The sequence below is a fragment of the Lepidochelys kempii genome, chromosome 8 (genome assembly GCF_965140285.1).
Source record: "Lepidochelys kempii isolate rLepKem1 chromosome 8, rLepKem1.hap1, whole genome shotgun sequence".
Lineage (NCBI taxonomy): Eukaryota > Metazoa > Chordata > Testudines > Cheloniidae > Lepidochelys > Lepidochelys kempii.
In genome coordinates, this window is record NC_136387.1 from 10,184,048 (window position 1) to 10,197,515 (window position 13,468).

At 40.9% G+C, this 13,468-nt stretch overlaps 1 protein-coding gene across 4 annotated transcripts in view; it reads right to left on the minus strand.

Moving 5' to 3' along the window:
• The window catches only part of SPOCK1 (SPARC (osteonectin), cwcv and kazal like domains proteoglycan 1), a 471,926-nt gene that overhangs the window by 107,028 nt on the left and 351,430 nt on the right, over window positions 1-13,468 (minus strand). The window lies entirely within an intron of this gene.

Genomic DNA, 13,468 nt, shown 5'->3' on the forward strand with positions numbered 1-13,468 from the left:
GCAACACAGAAATAGCTTTAGTTCATGCACTAGAGCCTGATAACGTGGTACAGAAATTACCTTTCCCTAAGGGTCTGTCTACATTACAGCGACTACAATGGCACAGCTACAGTGCTCCTGCCGTCGCTGAGGCATTGTAGTGTAGATGCGTCCTACAACAATGGAAGGGGTTTTTCCCGTCCATGTAGGTAATCCACCCCTCCGAGGGATGGTAGCTAGAATCCTTCCTTCAACCAAGTTGCATTAACACTGGGGGTAAGGTCAACCTAACTATGGTGCTCAGGGTGCAAAATTAGCTAGGGCTGACCTAAGTTTTAGATGTAGATCAGCTCTAAAGGCCCAATCCTGGAAACACTTAGGTCTTCTTCACTAGGGAAAAAAAGATGTATTCTTAAGTCATGTTAGCTAACACAAGGTAAAATCCTAGTGAGGACAAGATGATTTTAACATGAGTTACCACAGCAAGGTAAACCCACCACTCCCTGGTAGTCTTTATCTTGACCTGCTAACACATGTTGAAACCACAAACTGCCTTGTCCTCACTAGGATTTTACCTTGCGTTAGGTAATTTGAAGTAAGATCACACCTTTCTTATTAGTGAAGATGCACCCTTAGGGCGAAATGCTGGCCCTGTTGAAATCAGTGGGAGTTTGCCACTGACTTCAGTGGAGCTAAGATTTACCTTTACATACCCAGGGTAGTACTTACTACCATGAGTAGTCCCATTTTCCCCAAGATCCTAGTTTCATAGATTCATAGATATTAAGGTCAGAAGGGACCATTATGATCATCCAGTCTGACCTCCTGCTCAATGCAGGCCACAGAATGCACAATGCAGGCACCCACCCACTCCTGTGATAAACCTCTCACCTATGTTTGAGCTATTGAAGTCCTCAAATCATGGTTTAAAGACTTCAAGGAGCAGAGAATCCTCCAGCAAGTGACCCGTGCCCCATGCTACAGAGGAAGGCGAAAAACCTCCAGGGCCTCTTCCAATCTGTCCTGGAGGAAAATTCCTTCCTGACCCCAAATATGGCTGTCAGCTGAACCCTGAGCATATGGGCAAGATTCACCAGCTAGATACCCAGTAGTGGATAAGCAGTATGCTTGGTACTGTTGCAGATTCAGATCCCAAGTTAAACAGTGGCAGAAATGTCCTAGCTCCAGTCATTTTAAAATGAACTTACTCTGTTTATTCTGATTTTATAATACTACTTAAATATATAGCAAAGCTAGAAGATGAATGTTCCCTGTTTGTAAATGTGAAACAGATTTCTGTCTATGGGAACTGTATAATAACCTACTAATCTACCGTCTGTTACCTGCATTTGTGAGTTACCGTCTATTAATACATTTATCTTCCACCCCAAAAACTATTAATGACTTTAAATTGCCTTGCTATTGTATTTAGTTTTCTCCTTTGAATATGTTCTTTAAATTCTTCTTTGCACCTGTCAAACAATTCTCTATTTTTAAGCACTCACAGTTAAGAGTTGACAGTTCACAACTAATAGCATTATTCAAGGTTGAAGCCTACTTACAATTTATTTCTAAAGCAAAATTATCTTAGTATAAATGTAAAGAAAACAACACCAATACTTCTAGCTTTCACGTCTGGGTATGAAAATAATCAATGCTGCCCAAAATGTACTGCCATGTAATTGAGATGCATTCCAATGCAATTGCTATTTACTGATCACACGAGAACAACAATTTGTCATTTTTACTATCTTCAAATTATTAGAGGCAATTTAGTTTCTCTCATGGAGATGATATACCTGGTAACATGAATATAATCAAAGGGTAACAATCTGTGGCTCCGCATACATACAGAGGCTCCAGTCATCAGCTAAACAACTGTATATATATGGCATGGAGAACTTGCTGTATGACCTTCAACTCCTCAAACATAGGCTTCTACCCAGTTACCTTCAACTAATATGATTCCATTGATCTAGGTTTTGATGATTGAAGCAGTGCTCCATCCACCCACGCACCCTCTTTCACATCCATCCATCCATTACATGGGTACTGGCAAACTTGCATCTGGTGACCTGTATATGAGGGCAAGCGTATTCTATAAGTCTAGGTTTTTATACCAGTCCCATCACTGTTGGATCTACCTGAGCATCTCCAGTACTTCACACCCATATCTCCCCTCCCTTTTGTAATTCTGAGGCCACATGCCATTCCTGCAATATTCTCCTATGGGAGCATTTTCTTAGTTGTGGACATTTGTTGTAGATTTCTGTAATGGATTTGGAGTTATTTTAAAAGGGCATAATATCCCTGTTTTATATAATATGATGGCCCAAATTCCATCTGTTTGGTGTGCAGAGGCTGTCACAATTCTGGGCTAGCCGTACCCCAGACCCCTCTCCAAGTGCACCCCCTCCAGGTTTTATATTGCTATCCTTTACCTTCTTAGGGTGGAATCTTGCAATCCTCCCACTCTCAGGCCTGGGTGCGAGTCTACAGTTTCCTGTTACCACCTGCGATAGCTGAATCCAGATGTCTTAGCTTATCCCAGATATCCCCACTCCTATGGAAAAGGTTTCACTCCGCTTTCAGCAGTCTCTCTCCCCCCCCGTGATTCAGGGGTTCAAGTTTTTATCCAGTCCAAAGTTCTTTGTTTCAGTTTCCTGCCTCGCAGCCCTGCCTCCCAGGGTTACCCACCAAACTGCTGTTCTCAGTGCACAGTGGAGGTAAAACTCCAAAAGGAACTGACACCTTCACCAGTACTTAAAAGGACAATGCATGGGGCTACCTGAAGCTATTGTCTGCTTTCTGGTCTACATGCGGTTTGCTCTTGTTGGGCATAACCCCTGGTGACCCTACTGCAAATAACACAACACGCAAACAAATGATCATATGAAGAGTTCATGTTTAGCTATTCCACCTGGAAGCAGGCAGGGCACACCCTGACTGTTTTGTAGAAGCAATGCACACATTGCTCTATCCAAGGACAAGGGCTAGATATGAACCATGAGAACTTGATTGTTTGGACAGCAACTGTGGGAGGCTTTCTTAGCCTGGGCTCAAGGCCTGAGAACCAGGATTGTAGTAGATAAAGGATGGTAACTAAGTATATGAATCAACGTCATACATTCCTTTGTGTAGCAGTGTGTAATGCTTAGGGGGAGAAATATAATAAAAGGAGAAGGTGGAAGGCGGGGGGGCAGAACAGCCCATCTCCGCTGACCAGCCTGTTTGCTTGCATAAAGCTGTGTTCTGTCTGATCATTGAACCGCCACAATCATATAATCCCAGTGGGAGAGCACATTACGTAATGTTAAAAACGCTTCTGTGGAGCTCAGGCTATGCTTGATACAGCAAAAGATTTTATTCAAAATGTACTGGCCACCACAGAGGTTGCAGAAGACAAAGGCCTTATACTCTGGAGTTCGTTGGTGCTGTAACAAAGGAGGAACCCTGATGCATATGCTGCACGACTGTTCCAACAGTCAGGCAGTTGAGGGAAGAGGAGGATACATGAGTTAAAATAGCGCTCCGCTTCAGCAGCCAAACCTCAGTGAAAATTATATCCCAGGCTATTTACCTTCTGAGATGGAGTTAACTTCACCACCAAGACTTTCGTTCCTGAAGGCTGCCGTGATCGCCAAGTGCATGATTTAAAAAAAGTGGAAAAGTAGGCTTATGCACAGAATGGAGCAGTGGCATTCGGAGTCAGCAACCAAAGAAAGACTAGTTTATTGCTGTAATGAGCAATCATAGGCCTTTATCGAAATTTGGACTCTGTTTCTAGATATATTGGGATAAAGATGTTGAGCTGGCGCAAAGAATGTTAGACTTCAATTCGACCTCTTCCCCCCGGTCCCATCCGCCTCTCTCTGTTCATGTACATCTTCCCCTATGTTATCATTGTTCCCCCCTACCCTAACACGTTAAGGTGGTACTGTCTGGACTTGCAGCTTTGACAGGTTGTAAAATGATTTCATTTCATAATTCTATCAGCAATCCCATGAAGCGTGCAGGATTTGGAAACATACACAAGCTGTACATCAGTTACCTTTTTGTACTTTTCATTGCCTGCTTCTTATGAAAATCAAGGCAAATTAATCACAAAAATAATATTCATAAAATATTACAGGTCACTCCCATGTCCTTCACATAGGCACAAACCAGAAAGACCCTGGACAGGAAGAAGGTGGGGTGGGCAATATCCAGATTTGTGCCCACAACCCACACGGAGGCCATTTTGCAGGGTCTCTATGGTAAGACCCAGAGAGAAACCCAGGAGTCAGTCACCATGTTCTACACATTTATGCTTGTACACTCCAAACCAGCAGTGGCAAGTACGACATTCCCTCCTTCTCAAACACAGGTTGTTTGTGCTCCCAGCATGAATAATCTCGTGAGGTGAGCCTGTAAAGTTGGAATATAGGTGCACAGAAAGGCCACTCAGTTTAGCGCACCTGCTGAGGGTCAATTCTGTGAGGAGCTGGAATTTGGCCGAAAGTTTATATATTCTCACCACACTTTTCAACTCACTCCTCAGGAAGAACTCACACCTTCTTGTCAACTGTCTAAATTGGCCATCTTGATTATCACTACAAAAGTTTGTTTTTTTCTCCTGCTGATAATAGCTCATCTTAACTAATTAGCCTCTCACAGTTTCTATGGTAACTTCCAACTTATCTGTATGTGTGTATATATATCTATATCTATCTTACTATATGTTCCATTCTATGCATCCGATGAAGTGGGCTGCAGCCCATGAAAGCTTATGCTCTAATAAATTTGTTAGTCTCTAAGGTGCCACAAGTACTCCTGTTCTTTTTAGTAAGAAAATAAGTCACCAACCTACCTACAAGCAATGGTCACTTTACCTGACAGAAGTCAATAGGTTCTCTCTGTGGTTCCCGAAGACACCCAGTGTGCGGCTCTAACTCTGAGAAGTGCCTCAGTAAAAACAGCAGCATGGGGTTTCATATTGGTTTTCCAGTACTGATTCCACATCATTCTTGCTCAGTTTATTAAAGAAGGGTTGTTCCCCTTGCCAACCCTGCAAACTCAACATGGGAATTGAAAGTAGTCAGTCAGCTTTTTTTTTTTTTCTTTTCATACTTCACCACCAGTAATAAAATCCAGTAGGTCAATTCTGCCCTCAGTGATACCTGTACAACCTAATTCCCCTCAGGACTGTCCAACCCTACTTATTTACAGTGGGTTTCCTCAGGTGGGACTGAGAGAGTTGACACACATGGTCTTTTTTACTTTTAACGATCCATGGAAAGTAAAGAACAAATTTGACTTTCAGAACTCAAGGTGAGTTTGTAGGGCTTGGCAGGGAGTGTCTGTAAGAGGAGCAAACTTGAGGAGGAGCTAATAATATAGAATAAACCTGGAAGCCCATGGCGCCATTTTTGCTGTCTCTTTCAGAGCACTGTATTTAAATTTCTCAGAATTTGTAAAGCATAAAACAAAACAAAAGCCAATGAATACACCAATGAAAAACAACTGGCAGCAATGAGAGAAGATGCTTAGCGAATGTATTTAGGAACATAGTAACCAAAGACTAAGCTGATGTTAGCTTTGAAGCTAAAGCTTGCAGCACTCTGATTTCTAAAAAGAACAATATAAAGAAAAAAATTAAACTAAAACCAAAAACTGACTGGGCCCAGGTTCAACATTCAGAGAACAGACTGGCTGTGAAAGACGCCCATAAAAAAACAGCTGAATTAGTCTGTTTGCTCAAAAATCAAGTAACGGCAGCTAATCCTTTTGCAGTATTACCCTGTTTCAACCTTTGATAAATCTGTCTTAAATTAAAGAAGAGACCAGCCACGAAATACCTCCTTTGATGTTTTCAATGGTTCAAACAACCCATTTGTCAGAGCTCAAAATGTGAACTAAGTATTTAGAAATTGTAAAAAATAGTCACTTTCAGAGGCCATGTTTAGAGGCAGGCTATTCCCAGGAGGTTCAGTTTGTGCTGATGACCACAACATTTGGGCAACTCGAACCCCAGTGCATCTTTCTGTCCATGCACTGTGGATGGGATCCTGGAGTGCAATTTTCTTATGAGATGGCCCCTGAGAATCAGCTGTCTGTCTCTTTCCTCTAATTTGATGAAGTCTGCATTGCATGAGCAGGAATTGCAACATCAAAGATGCACTGGTTTAGTTAAACTGATGCGACATCACACCTTAAACTAGTCAACGTGTGTGCGTATGTGTGTGTGTGCGCAGATAAGCTCTTTAACTCTTTCTTTGGAGTGTTTGATCTTCAGTGTTTATCCCTCTGCTGGGTGACTCATAACCTGCACGACTTTAGCACCTTTTACCATGGAGACAGTGGTGGTGTTTTTTTAAAGTACTGGGTTAAAACATAACATGTATACAATACACACTCACATAAACAGTGACAGACTAATCTCAATCATCCACAAACCCATGGCTAGTGATGCCAACAAAGGTAATCCACGGAACGACAGTCATTACTGCCACTTCAGACAGAACAGTCTGTATACAACCACAATTTTCTAAACTCTGCCCTTCACACTCTAATTCATTTGAATTGACAGTCACTGCTGTGACTTTAACCAAGTTAGAAAATACACATGATTATCATCATCATCAAGATCACTAGAATCTTTCAAAACAAACATTTTCAGTTCAACCAGTATTTGCTTCTTTTTCCCCTTAAGTGTGACATGATTATTTTTATTACAAAAGTTATCGCCCAATCAGATGAGTGAGAAAATTGGGTTGCTGTGAATCTGCTAAATTGCAAACAAGCATCTCCACACTGCTCTTCCCATAAGCCTCATTCTTAAGTCACAAACCCCGTTATTCCTTTGCTAAGCTTCTCTTAAAAAGAGAGAGCGCTCACTGAACCCACTGCACAGAAGTGATACATGATATGGAGGAAGACAAACTTGTGGTCATTGAAGTCAGGATTAAAATTTGAGTCTCCACAGATGAAAGGTTAATATGCTAATGTTCGATGTGATTACCGCTTAATTACCTTGATTATCCAAAAAACACGCAGCCTGTCACAGGTTAAGTATTAAACGTTTTAGAGTATTGCACTCTTTTCTATACCATATGCACTATTTTGGAGAAATATATAGCCAAAGATGTTCCAGTCTCACGCTTCCAATGAGGAATTTTTCTTCTCCTTACTGAAGAAATCCATTTCCTCTTAATTCTCCCCTCCCCATGTCTGTTATGCAAACCTACACATTTGCCTCCATCACTGATGTCAGAATAACTCATAAGTTTCATTGGTCACTTTGTACTTTTTGCTAGCTTTGAAGCAGAAGCAACAAATACAGCAGGGTCATATATAAGCAGTGGCCATGATTTTTGCTCTTTAAATTCTTTGTGACAGAATGGTGTGTACAAATATAAATGCGCACACACATATATACAGAGGGCTCACTTTAAAAGTTCTACCCTTTTGAAAGTTGCTATTTCCTCTCTCTTTCATGGGGAATTCCACCGTGGTCTGTGACTGCTGCTTATTGCATTGTTAGTGACTGTTACTATTCCCTTGTGCTCCCTTTGTCTGTTTGGCATATTCAATTATGTCTCTAGTTTTACACTTAGGCCTTGTGTACACACAAAAGTTGCACTGCTTTAAGTATACTTAAAGTATAGATGCAGTTACACCAATATAGCTCACTCCCATATGGGAAGAGGAATAAACTCTACTGGGGTAAAGGCACCTAAACACAACCTGTAGGTAGCCTAGAGCTGATCATGAATTTTTCAACAACACATTTTTTTCATTGGAAAATGTCAATTTCTCAAAACCAATTTTTTCACGGGAACGCACCGTTTTCAATAAAATACTTCTTCTGGAACATTTTTCAGGTCCAGGATGAAGTTCTAGTGAAAACCAGGGAGAGAGACCCACCCCAGAATAGCCAATAGCTCACCTGACATGTGGGACACTCGGATTCAAGTCCCTGCTCTGACTGATTCAGACCAGGGACTTGGACATAAGTATCTCACATCCACGGGGAGTGCCCTAACCACAGGAAAATTGGCTATTCTGGGCTGGGTCTTTCCTTCTCATTTTTTTTAATCATAGCACTTTAAAAGGTCTCAGTTTTGTCGAATTCTCAAAAATTTTCACTGGGAAGAAAAGCCATTTACCATTCAGCTCTAGTGTAAACTAGGTCTTAGATTTTAAGCTCTTTGAGACAGGGACTGTCCTAGCACAATGAGATCCTGACCTCTAGGTGTACTGCAATATAAATAATGAACAAAAATAATAAATGATAATAAAAGGTAACATCTTTCAAAAAGGTTTTGCAATTTTAAGGGTCACCCCCTCACCCCCGAACAATGTGAAAGACATTACTCAACAAGGTGATGACAATTTCAAGGCAAGTTGAAAAATGACTTATTCTAGTTCCTTATGGTTTCCACTTGGAATAATACAGATTATTTCCCACTTCGTATTCTTTAGAATTCTCATTAACCTTTTTTGTCAGGTTTGCATGGGACATGCCTTGTTAGTTCACTATGTTCTCTGAGAAATTTGACACGGAAATGAAAAATGCTCTTTTAAAAATCTCTTATTTAATGGACTGGAGATCTAGAAACAGAATACTCTATTTGAGAACAGAGTTTTGGTTTTAGCTGTACTCTGCTTTTGTACTTCAGTGAACTAACTAGATTTTCAGAATTGCATGAGTATCTGTCCTCAGGGCATCAGAGGAAAAGGTCAGGGCTCCTTGGAGAGTCAGCAAGCAGACAGTACTTCTCCCCAAAAGTTTGAACATTTTCTAGGATTCTAATAAGGTATTCTGCAGCATGAGTGCTTCCTAAACAAAACGCTTTTTACAATTCATTTACACTGCCCTTCCTCTTACTATGGGTCACAGCACTACATTTCTCAGTCTATATCCTAAGGGCATTTCTAAGGAGACACTTTACAATCTTGGTGCAACACAAGGTAATATGAGAAATGAAGGTGCCTGAATAACTGCCTTATAAAATCTACTTAAATGTAGGTATTATACATTCAATAAACACTAGCCAGTTATCAAAACATTTGTTAATCTTCAATAAAAACATTTTAATTAACTGGTACTGATGTAACATAATTGTCCTATTAAATCCATTTTTTTATTTTCAGTAAGACAATTATGCAATGAAATTTCATTTATATGGTTGCTTTCATGCACAAAGGGAAAAAAAAGTCTTTTTACAAATACCACACAACTACTGAAAGTGCAGCCACTTCTGCAGCAGAAATGTCAAACATAATGCATAAGTACATTGACACAATAGTTGTGGTAAGGAAGTGAAGACATATAAAATTCAGGTGGGGGAGGGGGGTCAGGAGGGGCAGGTAGCTAGATTAGAGTATTTAACATGTACTGTAATATCACCAAGGTACATGGGTTAACACCTCCATCTTCTTACACAGAATCATCAACTAGAGTTTCACAGTTAGACAACTGGCAGGTTCTAGGATTGTCCATAGAGATTAAGATCTCTTTTACTGACAGCCTAATATCAAAACAGATGAGTTCCATCAGGTCTAATCCAGAAGTTATGGGATTGTCTCTCTTAGGCAGAAGGAACTAGAACCAGGGACAGAGGGTTCCTCCCAGGGAAAACAAATTTTGCAGAAAGCTTAGTCTAAAGCTCTGGTTTTTGGTTTTGTGTTTTTCTCAATTGTGAAGTTGATTTCTGGTTGGTTTTCAGAGGTGACAGTTTTCTCACCTCTCTCTATATTTCCCTACCTGTTTAGAGGTACACCTTTACCCTGATATAACGTGACCCAATATAACATGAATTTGAATATAACGTGGTAAAGCAGCGCACCGGGGGTCGGGGGGGCTGCACGCTCCGGTGTATCAAAGCAAGTTTGATATAACACGGTTTCACCTATAACGCGGTAAGATTTTTTGGCTCCCAAGGACAGCGTTATACCAGGGTAGAGGTGTACATAAATTGGTCAAATCAATTCAGTGTCTCTACAGTTATCACCCTTAAAAAGCAACAAGTCAGAATTAAGAAAATTATACAAGTCCAAATACAGAGCCTGTAAAATGGTCTGGACACTAACAGCAGCAGCATTATTAATTCCTGGAATTAATATATTCTCAGTCTCTAAAAGGATCACTCTGCACATGAGGTTTGTGACATATATACTATTACTCCCCACCACCATAAAACCACCAGGAATTAGTAAAAGTTATTAGTAACACTTAAATGCTATCTCTCAAACAACTCCAAGGCTCAGCAGGTTAAAAGTGTTTCATTGCAATAAGATGTACAATGACCTCATAAATATTAATAGATCCTTTGAACTGGAAAATGCCAGCTATGAAATGCCACACTACTAAACTCAATGAAATATAAGCACATTCTTACAAATACTTACTTCCTAGGAAGCCTAAATAAAACAGCAGTTTGCAAACCATATTTGCATGCTTCAAAAGTCCATGAAAAGTGTTTGGAGAGTCCATTTACACATTCAAAATTGATTCAGTTCATTAGGCTGAAATGATGTTTTTTCCTAAACAAAATATAATAGCTTAGTAGTGGAAAGATTTACCTGGATACTAAATTGTTATAGTTCAAATGGTGTTCATTAAATACCTCGCTATATCTAGACAATACCCAGCCCACACACACAAGAGATTTATTTCTAAAAAGGATCTCCAACAGATTTATGAAGCATTAAGGTTCACGTGTTTACTATTGTACATTCAGTTGACCAGTTATACATCCATTTAGTTGCATGTGCAAATACCATGATTTAATTTTTATGCTGAATGTTACATTCGTTTCAAATGGCTGATCTGAGAGTGAGTAGCAGCAGTTAGCTGTGTAGCTCCTAACCTATTAGTTGTGGCCACAAATCCTTTATGGCACCAGTCATAGTTCAGAGATATACATGTAAATACTTTAAAATGAGTGCCTTTTTAAAAACCACATGCTTTCTAATAGCATATAGTACATATCCTCCCAAATGCCAGTATGTGACCCAGCTGGCTGGCTAAGACAACTGGCTAAAATAATACTGTAAATTAATATTTAAGACTGAGAAAATTAAAATTCAATGAAGGTTGCTTTTTGCAGGGATACTACATTAACAACCACCTAAAAGTCTCTGGCTTTCAGATGCAGTAGGGTTGGCTGTGGATTCTGCCAGAGGCCAGAAACACAGAACCTCAGCTGGCCAGAGGGTGTTACTTGTGAGATGCATGTAATTGTGCCTTACCACACAACAGAAAACTCTGCTTAGAACTCAGAGCACTTTACAATCTTTGCAGAGTCAGGTTTGCTCTTTGCTTGAAGGGGAGACTGCTGTGGAAAACTTTGGTCCTGCAGGAAATGGTATCATTGAGTAATGTAGCAGTTTTCCTTCTCCCCGTGTCTTGGGATGGCATGGAGGAACATGCCTTTTTACAGATAAGACAAAGGTCTCCCAGAGCGTTTCACAAGAATAGCGGTGTTAACTGGAGAAGCCTGACTAAATTCCAACTTGGAGAACTAGATTTTCCTGCTGACATTTCCTACACAATTTCTGTTGCACATGGGGGGCATTCTTTACTTCCTGTCCTAAACTGAGGAAGTTTTGCAGTGCACTGTTAACCACTTGCTGATTTTCCCCAGATGTTCTTGCACTTTAGTTGTGGGTGAAGGGATTCCTCTATTTATATTTGGTACAAAATCAGGTAGGTAAAGATTGTAAAGTGCTTTGGAGTCTGTCTGAATGAAAGATGCTATAGAAACATTAATGGGTCAAATTCAACTTGGATGTGAGGCCATTCATTCCAATAGGCTCATACCAGGGATGGCTCAAGGCCAAGAGTTTCAGCGTTAATGCCACCTCCACAGATGTATGCTGTCTGTGCAGCACTCCTTGCTTATGACAGCCTCGAGAGCAAGGGACCAGGTGTCTGATGCTGAATGGGATGTGGATGTCATAGACAAAATGATTCTTTTTACATGCAGCACATTCAACTCCACAACCTACCCTGAATATTGTGCTTGAGTATCCAGTCCAGCTCTACTGAAAAAATCTTTGCAACTGTGGCTTTCAGTGAAATGATTTTGAAGTGTATGAAAAGACTGAGATACTTTCATCGGTTTTAGTTTAGCAAGAGAAATACCGGAAGGCAGAAAATACTAAAAATGATCAACATGAGGTGCAAGAAAAAGATATCACAGCTGGAAAGGCTCCACGCAGAGTGTGGTGCAAAATCAAACCGCCCAAAGAGTTTTAGGTGATGGCATGCTGTGGCCTAACATAACACTGCATGGGGCCTCTCCACTTCAGATTATTCTGTTTCTTAAGCTGTGGCTAGGACATGAAAACAAATGCTTAAGGACTGTCACCAAAAAATCCCAAGGAAGGAAAGTGCGTGCACACACACACTTCAAACAGACTATATTAGTAAGTTCACCACATCTTCAATGTGCACCAGGGTGTCAAGGCTGAATAATAGGAATTTCTAAAGCTGATACTAGAGTGGGATATGCTCTGGATTGCCCAACTTGCAGGCTTATCATGGCTTGCAACAGATTGAGCTCCCAGACCTGGCTGGTGATTTGTAGGCAGCCTACGTTGGCCCTATCCTTAAAACATTACTTCATAAATTATTGCAACTATATAAGGTGACCTTAGATCTGATGTCTGATAGACCTCCTGTGGCACCAGGAGGGTTAAATTTCTCATTTTTTTAATCAACACTGCATGAACTCAGAGATTACTGTGCAATGAAAGGAATATTGGTATTTTTATTGAGAAACCCTTCAAATACTTAGAAATGGAAGTATCGAGCACCACTCATTTTAGCAGGCATCCCACAGACTGCTCACACGGCTGGTTTATCGTGCATGCTGGGTGGTTTTTTTTTTAAAGTTGTGATTTTATTGAAATTCTGAAAATCAATATATAATTTGAGTTTATGTAAAAAGTAGCATTTTCTTTCATTACTTGGTCGGCACAGTAGAAGGATTACCTTGCTGAACATAGGTCCATTAGGACATTTGGTTGAAGAGACCTTATGCTGACCTAGACCAATATACCTGGGAAATAGCAGAGGGGGAACCAGGAGGTGGCTCCTTGTGCAGTCCTTCTACCCCCAAGTCACTGCAGAAGACCACTGTTTGCTCCCTCACCCCTGGCAGAACAACCCATGGTTCTGTACCTGTAGCGGGGCACTCACCCCGGTCTGGCTCAGAAGGGGTTAAAAGCCAGCCCTTGTGGAGGGCTGGGACTGAGAGACAATCAGAGAAGGCTGGGAGGCAGCCAATCAGGGCCAAGGTGGACCCTATAAAAGGGCTGCCAGGCCAGAAGGCTGTGTGTCTCTCTCCAGCCTTGGAGAGGGAAAGACTGGCTGTCTGCATGCATAAAGGAGTACCTTGGACAGAGCAGTGCTGGGAAGAGCAGGAGGAGCTCCAGCCTGGCGAACTCCCAGGCTGAGGCTTTGCTTCCAAGGCCTGAGGAGGTACTGGGGCTGTGGGGA